Source organism: Thalassophryne amazonica, chromosome 9, assembly GCF_902500255.1.
Source record: "Thalassophryne amazonica chromosome 9, fThaAma1.1, whole genome shotgun sequence".
Lineage (NCBI taxonomy): Eukaryota > Metazoa > Chordata > Actinopteri > Batrachoidiformes > Batrachoididae > Thalassophryne > Thalassophryne amazonica.
Genome location: NC_047111.1, coordinates 47,502,397 through 47,513,281, shown reverse-complemented (window position 1 = coordinate 47,513,281; position 10,885 = coordinate 47,502,397).

The following is a 10,885-nucleotide window of genomic DNA, read 5'->3' as shown; positions in this document are numbered from 1 at the left end:
AAAATGACAAATGTCTTGCATATTGGTGGAATGTCACAGCAGCCGTTAATGCGTCGACTATTTTCAGCTTGTGAAGTTGGTATGATGATAAAGTAAAAATCAGTGCCTGACCGCTGACTCATTAACATCACCATGATTCACATCCACTAGATGGGGCTAATTTACCACCCTTTAATCCTTGCCTTTTTTTGAAGGATTTCCCAAATCCTGCACTTTTGATCAATATGTGAAAGTTCTACTACAATTTTAATATATCTGCCAAGTCAGAAGAGAGCAGAAAGCCTGTTGGTTCATAATCTTGACAACACTGTTGTGAATTTTTTTTTTTTTTACCCTGCTTTAACAGTTTCTTTGATGTTATTTTTTTTTTCATGATCTCAAAAATATCATTGCCAGTGCATGAGCTATGTTTTTAGTGCATAGCAGGTTTTAGCGAGTCCACAACACTTCATCTGTTGATATTGATCATTTTATACTGAGTTATGTTTCAAAAGCTTTGTACTCATCTTGTCACAAGCGATGTCGACTCCTTTCCCTGTTTTCCCACTTAAGCATGACTTGAGCATTTGCTCATTTATGTTATTTATGCCATTACTTTAGAACTCCCTCTGATTGGCCCGTTCTACTACTAGTGATTGGGGCTAGAAATCAAACATGGCCTCTTTTGCAATCTCACACTTTGCTATGTTTATTGCAGAAGTTAGTTGGTCGCCCGACTAGCATACGATTGGCCCATTCTATTTCTACATAGTGGCGATACTGGTCTGTGATTGATCCGTTCTATTTCTGCATAGTGATGTAACCAGAAATCAAACAAGGCCTCTTTTGCGATCACATGCTTTGCTTTGGTTATTGGAGAAGTCAGTTGGGTGCCTCAGTGGCCTCTGATTGGCTGGTTCTACTTCCACATAGTAATGGAGCTGGACTTTGAGTGGCCCATTCTACCTCCAAGTAGCAACAGAGCTGGCTTCTGATTAGCTATTCTACTTCCGCATAGTGGCCCGTTCTATTCCGCATATTGATGTAGCCAGAACATGGCCTCTTTTGTGATGCCACAGTTTTTGTTTTGAGGTAGGCAGGAAACACTTTCCGCTCCATAATATTTTAATATCAAACCTAATCCAGTATTACCTTAAATGTGACTGATTTTCTTTAAAAACACAATAGCAGGACCACAGAGTCTTTGTGCATATAATGTATCTTCATTGCATTTGTGTCCCAGTGTGACATGACACTATCCTCACTCATCCAGCAATGCTGCATCCATCCTCATTCTCCAGCAGAGGAATATCTCTGGTTTCAACTGATGTGTCTGTTACTTTTACTGGTGTCTGCTAGAAGATTGGGGCCTATCCTCTCCTTCCATATGAAGATGAATGAGCCACATAGAGTGCAGTGACATGCAGGTGAGGAAAATGGGTGGTGTGCACTGTCAGCATATCTGTCATCCAACAGTGGCACCACAATACCATTCTCTTGACCTTGGCCTGCAGTTAACATGGGATGCAGGCGACTGTGCAGTGGTTTGATTAGATGGATGTGTTTTTCAATTAGGAGTTAATGACAGCAAACATTAGTTCATGAGGAGAGAATGAATTGAAGAAATTCACCTAAAAGACAGGTGTAGTCATATGCAATTACTTCCACCGATGAGATTATATTTTCACCTGCATTCAGTCAGATTAAAACAAAGAAATAAATACTAATTAATCCATTTGAATGAACCTTGGTGGCGAGGTGGAATACAGATGAAGGAAGACACTGCATTTAGAAGACGAGATGCTGCTCATAGGGCGGACCAACATGATTTCAACATGATTGGAGCATTTTTAAATTTTGAACCTTGTGTAATTCTTTATTGACCCCTGTTGCTCATTAGAGGTCAGCTCCAGGATGGCTCCATATCTGAAAATAAACATTAGTTAATATAGTTAGTTAATATGTGTGCCAAATTCCATACTTTTATCACTAAATGAACAATTTTGTATGCTGCCCCACTATAATGAGGGTCAAAGGCCAACAATCATGATTCAGTCTGGATCAAAGCTTAGCTAGCAGGATCATATTTTAGTAATTAGGGTTAAAGGTTCCTTATCAGGATCAAAGATCAGTAATTTTAATAAAGGTCAACATTCATAATCAAAGGTCAGGATACGGATCAAAGGTCCTTCAAAACTCAGCAATCGGGATCAATTCACGTTTTGATCTTCATTCAAAAAATTATACAAATGATATGCATCGTGTTTGTCTTTCCACAGATGTATTTTTGGTCTGGAATTACACTTTGTTTCTTAGTGTGCTGGAGATATGCGCTCACCGAGTTCCCTTCCAGTCTGATGATGTATCCAGTTAGTGTAAAATTTGAAAGATGCCTAATGTTTCATCTTGGGCTGATATTTTCTGCACAGTTTTTGGCATAATATTTTTTCAATGCTTATTGGATGAAGGCCACTTTGATGAAAAATATATATTTACAGCAGTTAGCACTCTTGCCTCCCAGCAAAAAGGTCATGAGTTCAAACCTCTCTAAGTACATTTTGAGACACATCAAAAAGAGCATCCAGCATAACACTTGTGCCAAATCAATATGCGGATTGACTGCGCAGATCCCAGCAAGCAGGGGAAGCCAAAAGAAGTTATAAAACTTTAATCACTTCTCCTGCACGGCACCAAAAGTGATGATAAAGCAGGAGACTTCCCTCATTAACTGTCAACATTTGTCGACTTCATTCACAAGTGGGTTTGAACTTTGAACCAATGAACATTTTCAGTACTAGAAGGCACACTATTATAAATCTGAGCTTGTCCATGACTTTTGACCTCTCTAAGAGCAGCTTCAAGGTGGAGTGGAACAGAGAAGGATTTTCTGAAAAAGATGTGAAGTTTCAGCTGCAGTTTTACAGAAGGCATACAGGAAGATCAAGATCACATTTGATCTGTTTCCATGGATTAAAATCCTTCTCTGTTCCACTCCGCTGTGACCGATAGTGCAATCATATCCACAGAAACCACAAAAAGTTTTACTTCTACGTTACTTCAAGGTTTTCAGGTTGTCTTGTTGGCTTCTAGTCAGCATCTTGCAAAATATTCACAAATTCCAAGTTCACGGCCCAATAAATCTTAAGAGAAAAGTTGTAGAAAAACAAAGAACGGTAGTGTCAGAACCTCAGGAAGGTAGACAACGAGTTGCAACCTTATATTATCCAAATGAGCCGTTGTCAGAGCTGGACAAAAAATGATCTGAACGTGCAGGCAGGTATGAGACAAATACATAGGGACCATCTACAAAGTGCAAAAATGAAAAGAGACACCAGAAAAATATTCAATAAATTCATTGTTGCAAATCGTAGTGTCACCAAATTCATATCACACATCAATGGTCTCCTGTTGTTATACTGTGTGTCTCACTTTGGAAAATATCATTTTAAATTATTTTGGGGAAATTTTCATTGTTTAAATATTCCCCAAAAGCAAATGTATGAATACTGAAATGAAAACTGAACTGAAAACTGTGTTGCAGGACAAATGGGACAACATAACACCTGAAACACTTCCCTGATTGGTATCCCCACAATGCTAAAATGTCTTTTAAGTGTTGTGAGAAGGAATGGCAACATTATAAAGGGTAAATGCTTAAGCATCCCAACTGCTTTTGGAATGTGTTGCCTGCTTTAAACTCAGGAATGGATGTATGTTAATAAATGATATGAAGTTGACCACGCAAAACATGAAATGGGCTTCATTTATATAGGACTTTCCCATCTGAATCTCAAAATGCTTTGCAGTGATGCCTCATATTCACACCGATATCAGGGTACGGCCAGGCAAGGCTTTAATGCACACCAGGAGCAACTTGGGGATTAAGGACCTTGCCCAAGTTGGTGGTGGTGATCTTCTGGCCTGACAAGGATGTGAACCAAGCATCTTCTGGTTTCAAGCCCACTGCTTAACCAGGAGACCATCACCTCCTTGGGTTCATCTGCAATGAAACAGAAGTCAGTCACTGCTGTGGGTTTTCAATGCTCAAGTTATTTTATCCAAGTACATTTACTTAACGTGCTTTAATTAGTGAGTCAATCTTATTTCAAGTAAACTCAACATTCATTTATTCATTAATTAATTTTATTCTGCTTATCCTGGTTAGATTTTACAGTGTCCTTGCATTGTACTGGGTTTAAGCAATGAATGAAATGCTGGAAAATATTTGGCGAGTAACGCGTGTCCATATACGATACGATACGATACACTTTATTGTCCCCTCAGGGAAATTTGTCTTGGACTCATGCTAGGTGCCTTACAAGAAAAGAGAAAACAAACAATACAGATAAAAACACAACCACATCCATAACAAATTAACATGACAGGAGTCAGGAGAAACACCATAAATATTGCATAATTCCAATTTTAAACATTATTGTTTAACAATTTAATAGACATGGGGACGAATTAATTTTTAAATCTATTCAGTCTACTCCGAGGAACTCTGTACCTTCTCCCAGAAGGAAGGAGAGTGTACTCTGCATGAAGAACATGAACTGAATCCATCAGTATCCTCTGAGCTGCTTTCAAAACAGACTCTTCATAGAGTGTATTGAGGGACTGATATTGTTTCTTTCCGATTATCTTCATTGCATCATCAATTTGTCTGTTAAGTTTCGTTTTAAATTGTACAGAAAGATTGCCGTACCAGGCAGTCATGCCATACCTAACTAGGCTCTCTAATACTGCCTGGTAAAACAACAACATAATTTTCTGATTGACTCCATACAAACGAAGTCTACGAAGGAAATAAAGTCTTTGATGGAATCGGGAGCACAAACTGTCCACATGTGCAGTCCAGCTGAAGGTATTGTCTATGTGCAGCCCCAAGTACTTGTATGAGTTGACCTGGTCAATGGGAATACCATGTATGACCACAGGAGTATGGTCCCCAACAGTCCTTGGATTCAGAATCATTTCCTTGGTTTTATTGACATTTAAAACCAAGTGGTTGTCATCACACCACCATATGTGATGACGCACTCTTTGGGAGCTTAAATACAAAACTCCGGGGAAATCAGTGAGTTTGTGCCAAGATTAAACTCATAAAATGAATGCTTTTTGTGTGGACTGTATTGTCTGAATCTCTATTGGCTGTGATTGTTTTGGAACGACAGGCACACAGGGTGAACGTGCCTCTCCAGACGCACGGCGGTGGCAGCGCGCAGGACGCAGCGGCGGGGATGTGGAGAAGGTCAACCGTTCGTTTCCCCTCCTCTAAACCCTGTGTTCCTTCACTCTGCCCTCCATCACACCCTGCTGCCTTCTTTACCGACAGCTCAGCGGTTCGGTTCTTTTGGGTTCCCCGGCGCGTCGCCGTGCGAATCGGACGAGCTTTTCGAGCTGAACTGTTGCTCCTGGTGTCTGCAGCAAAACGTGCGTTCGCAGGTAAATCCACAGCTGTCCTGCATGCACCCAGACTTGTTTGTAGTCAGCGCATGTGCATGTGTGTGTGTGTGTGTGTGTGTGTGTGTGTGTGTTTGTGTTCCTGTGTGTTTTGAATGAAATCCAAGCAGGGTGTCCTCTGCAGGGCGCTCAGCTCTCTGTGGCTCCCCGCAGTACTTTTAACCCATGAGAGGCTCCATGTGACGTGAACTGATCAGCTGCTGGGAATGACATTAATCAGATTCACTTCTGAAATGATCACGTCAACTTTGTCTGTTTAACAGCTGTGTTTCAGCTCTGACATTCACTCTCCTTTCCTGGCAGGAGACAGGGGCGGTTCCAGATTTGTACAAGTGGGGGCCACAAGAGGAGGCAAAATTTGTGCAGCGTAGTGATGAAAGTATCACTATGTATTCGAACGAATTTTCTTTCATTCTCATATTTTGCACCTTTTCTCAATTATTCAGCAAGTAAAACAGTTAAAGGAAAAAAAAAAACAAAGCGATATGTTCAGTTATTTTTACACTGAATGAACTACACTATATCGTTTAAAATTTAATTCACTTATTTGCTTTAGTTCAGTTTCAATTTATTCAATTTATAAAGTGCCAACTTCACACAAAACAATTCAAAAAACAATTTAAAATGAATAAAAAAATAAAAAATGAAAAAAAAAAGTTAAAATATCAAAAAAGCACAATAAAGGAGTAAAAATGAAAAGAATGAAAAAGGATGCTAACACAATATCCTAACCATAATGCCGCATTCACACCGGGAGCAACCAGACACCACAGATTCGCTTCGGTCGCGTGGCGACGGACACGCCACCATCGCCCGGTGTGTTGCTCTGCTTTCACTGCGAAAATTCACCCCAGTGCATCATCAAATAGGAGGAGCTTCCATTCTGCTCGCCGGTTCCGGTTGTCAGTCAAGTTAACATGACGGACCTTGACCACACGGAGCGAGTTGTTGTGGAAAGCTGACAAAGGTCATGAGACGTTCCCAATTCGGGAAGTATCATAATTTGCTGCAGGAGATGCGTCTGGATGACGGCCGCTTTCAGCGGTCCTTCCACCTCTGCAGGACCCAGTTTGAGGACCTCCTATCCCATTCATGTGCGCACATGTAAACAATTAAAAAAAAACCTCAGCTGCTTGCTGTGGGGCTGCTGCTTGCTCTTCCCCAAAAAACTCTGTCATAATTGTGTTTAGAAACCAGTCACCACTTGTTTTATTATACATCTGTGTCGTTAATAAGTAAAATAATCTTCATGGACGATTCACTTGCGTGCGCACGTAAAAAAAAACAAAAAAACCTCTGCTCCCCCCTGCTGTGGGGCTGCTGCTCACTCCAAAAATTCTGTCATAATTGCGCAATAAAGGACAAAAGGGACATAAGTCCTCCTCACAGGCTGCTACCAGATACAGGACATGTTCACATCCTCAGTCACACTCCAGACATCTCCACGTCACTATATATTCAGTCCCTGATTGGTCATGGCGGCGCGACAAGACGAAAAAGTTCAGATTTTCGACATGGGGAGGAGGGCAACGCGATGTGACGCGACGCAATATCACGCCACAAATGCGCCAGTCACTCAAAATCGCTTTGCTTCATTCGCATACATCGCGTCGTGCTGCGTGACTTGGCGCCAAAACGCCTCCTTCCATAGGGAATACATGGCAACCTGTCGCTGCTGTCGCTCGCGTCGCGCCCGGTGTGAACGCAGCATAAGACTGAGAAAAGAAATGTGTCTTAAGTCTCGTCAAAGGTAGTTTTAATTGATTTTATATTTAATTAGTTTTAGATTGAGGAAACACTTTAGTGAGGTTCACTATACACTGTGAGTTTACTTCATATTCAGTTCGATGGATTAATTAATTTTGGGCAAAGTAATACATGTAATACAATATATAAATGGCACAGAGGAAAACGCATAAAGTATGAAACACACTTACTTCCAATGTGGTCCTCTTGATAATTGCGGGAAAGACTGCGGGTCCTGATGGCCTCAGCTGTAGGGTTGTGCTATCCAGCTGAGTGGGATTTTCCAGCACATCTTCAGCTTGAGCTTGAACCAAATGGTTGTTGCTAAGTGGTGGAAAACCTCATATCTGGTCCCTGTGCCCAAGAAGAAGAACCCCAACACACTTAATGACTACAGACCTGTGGTCCTAACATCACATGCAGGGTTGGGAGGGTTACTTTAAAAATGTATTCCGATACAGTTACTAGTTACCTGTTGAAAAATGTAATCAGTAATGTAATCCAAGTACCATAATATTAAAGTAATGTAATTTGATTACTTTCAATTACTTCTGGATTACTCCAATATCAAATCTGCTAATACAGACAAAAGAAACAAAATAGAAATAGTCTTGACTACATAGTACAGTTTATTAAGCAAAAATAAATCTGTTTCTTTTACATGGCATGCTCTGTTTTACTTCACATTATGAATTAAGAGCACCACAATATTGTTTTAAACACACCCGGTGTTCACCTGCTAAATTTTCAACAAAAAATGCCAAAAAATGAAGGATAATGAAAACTCAGGCGTGTGCAGATGAATTTGTAATTAAAAGTGGCTTGCAGAACAATATACAAAACAAAAAAAAAAGTCTACTACTTAAATTCGCACCATGTTTAACATATCAGTCCACTTACTGAACTTTCAAAATAAGAACAACAGCATAATGAAAACCATTAAGTAAATACTGTCAGTAAGGAGGCGTGGTCGCCATTTTAATTCCGGGCAAGTTAGTGATTTGTGCACATATAGAAGTTCAAGAAACAGGTGGAATATGCTGGAAAGCTGCACATGTTGGCAAAGCCACAAATGGAGGAACAAGGGAGACAGTACGAGGTCTGTCCATAAAGTATCATACCTTTTTATTTTTTTTTTAAACTATATGGATTTGATTCATATGTTTTCACGTCAGACAAGCTTGAACCCTTGTGCGCATGCGTGAGTTTTTCCACACCTGTTGGTGACGTCATTTGCCTGTGAGCACGCCTTGTGCACAGTTGTATGTCTCCTGCCGTACCTGTGTGGCCCGATGACACGGACCATTAACTCTTCACTTATGTCTAGTTGATATTTTCCACTGCTAGACCAATATCTAGTTAAAATATTTGTCGTTAGTTGATTAAAATTGTTTGACAAGACTGAGGATTTTTTTTTTTAATTTGCACTTTAAAATAATTAGATTATAATGACCTGCGCTGTGCCGCTCACAGTCACACCCACACATAGAGATGTGGACCCACACCAGTGACTTCATGAATGAAACTCGGTCAATAAAGGATAATTGTGTACAAATATTATATATATATACGTATACGAGGTCTGTCAATAAAGCAACGGTCCTTTTTATTTTTTTCAAAAACTATATGGATTTCATTCATATGTTTTTACGTCAGACATGCTTGAACCCTCGTGCGCATGCGTGAGTTTTTCCACGCCTGTCCGTGACGTCATTCGCCTGTGAGCACTCCTTGTGGGAGGAGTCATCCAGCCCCTCGTCGGAATTCCTTTGTCTGAGAAGTTGCTGAGAGACTGGTGTGTTGTTTGATCAAACTTTTTTCTAAACCTGTGAGACACATCGAAGTGGACACGGTTCGAAAAATTAAGATGGTTTTCAGTGAAAATTTTAACGGCTGATGAGAGATTTTGAGGTGATTCTGTCGCTTTAAGGACTTTTCACGGTGCGAGACGTCGCTCAGCGCTCTCAGCCGCCGTCGTCAGCCTGTTCAAGCTGAAAACCTCCACATTTCAGGCTCTATTGATCCAGGACGTCGTGAGAGAACAGAGAAGTTTCAGAAGAAGTCGGTTTCAGCATTTTATCCGGATATTCCACTGTTAAAGGAGATTTTTTTAATGAAAGACGTGCGGACGGATCCGTCCCGACGCGGTGCGGCGGCACAGGAAAAACACCTCCGTGTTGATAACCATTTGTAAAATCCAGGCGGCTTTTGATGGCTTTCAGTGGAGTGAGTATATGAGAAATTGTTTAACAGCAGGACATGTTCCAACTTGTCCTTAAGGCTTTCAACAGAGGTGTTTTTCCTGTGGCGGAGCGTCGCGGCGGCTGCGTCCCGACGCGCGGATCCGTCCGCACGTCTTTCATTAAAAAAATCTCCTTTAACAATGGAATATCCGGATAAAATGCTGAAACCGACTTCTTCTGAAACTTCTCTGTTCTCTTACGACATCCTGGATCAATAGAGCCTGAAATGTGGAGGTTTTCAGCTTGAACAGGCTGATGACGCCGCCTGAGAGCGCTGCGCGATGTCTCGCACCGTGAAAAGTCCTTAAAGCGACAGAATCACCTCAAAATCTCTCATGAGCCGTTAAAATTTTCACTGAAAACCAGCTTAATTTTTCGAACCGTGTCCACTTCGATGTGTCTCACAGGTTTAGAAAAAATTTTGATCAAACAACGCACCAGTCTCTCAGCAACTTCTCAGACAAAGGAATTCCGACGAGGGGCTGGACGACTCCTCCCACAAGGAGTGCTCACAGGCAAATGACGTCACCGACAGGCGTGGAAAAACTCACGCATGCGCACGAGGGTTCAAGCATGTCTGACGTAAAAACATATGAATGAAATCCATATAGTTTTTGAAAAAAATAAAAAGGACCGTAACTTTATTGACAGCCCTCGTATATATATATATATATATATATATATATATATATATATATATATATATATATATATATATATATATATATATATATATATTGTAATGGTTTTAGGAGCCGCGCTGCGTTGAACAGCAGCTGCAGCAGCAGGACGCCTCAGCTCAGCAGTTTGAACAGTTCAGATCCGTGTAACTTTCAACACTAATATTTGGGAATGTGTGTATGTCAGAGTAAGTTTAATACTTTCCTGACATAATTTAATGTAATTTAATTTTACTGGCTCAATATCCAGGTCAAAGTGGCATTTTAACACATATTTTGCGATCATTTTTCTGAGTGTGTTCAGTCACTGATCTCCATTGAAAATGCATTAACATCTGGGTACTTCATCAATATTTTGCCCGGTTAGGAGGCGTCATGTCGCTGTTCATGAAGGGATGTTTTCGTTTCAAAGAAAAAAAAAAAATTATATACAGATAATATCATAAAATGCATTAAAATTGTAATCCTGCGAACTAATCCCCATTTTTACTAAATAGTCTTGTAATCTGAATACATCTTTTTTTCTGTAACTGTCGCAGAATACAGTTACCTTTTTTTTGTATGCTAATTACGTAATGCCGTTACATGTATTCTGTTACTCCCCAAGCCTGATCACATGTAATGGAGTCACTTGAGAGGTTGATCCTGAGGCACCATCACACAGTAAGGCACAGTTATTGAATCACCGCTGGACCCCCTGCAGTTTGCGTGCCAGCCCAACAGAGGAGTGGAGGATGCTGTCATCTTCATGCTGCACAGAGCTTTACTCTC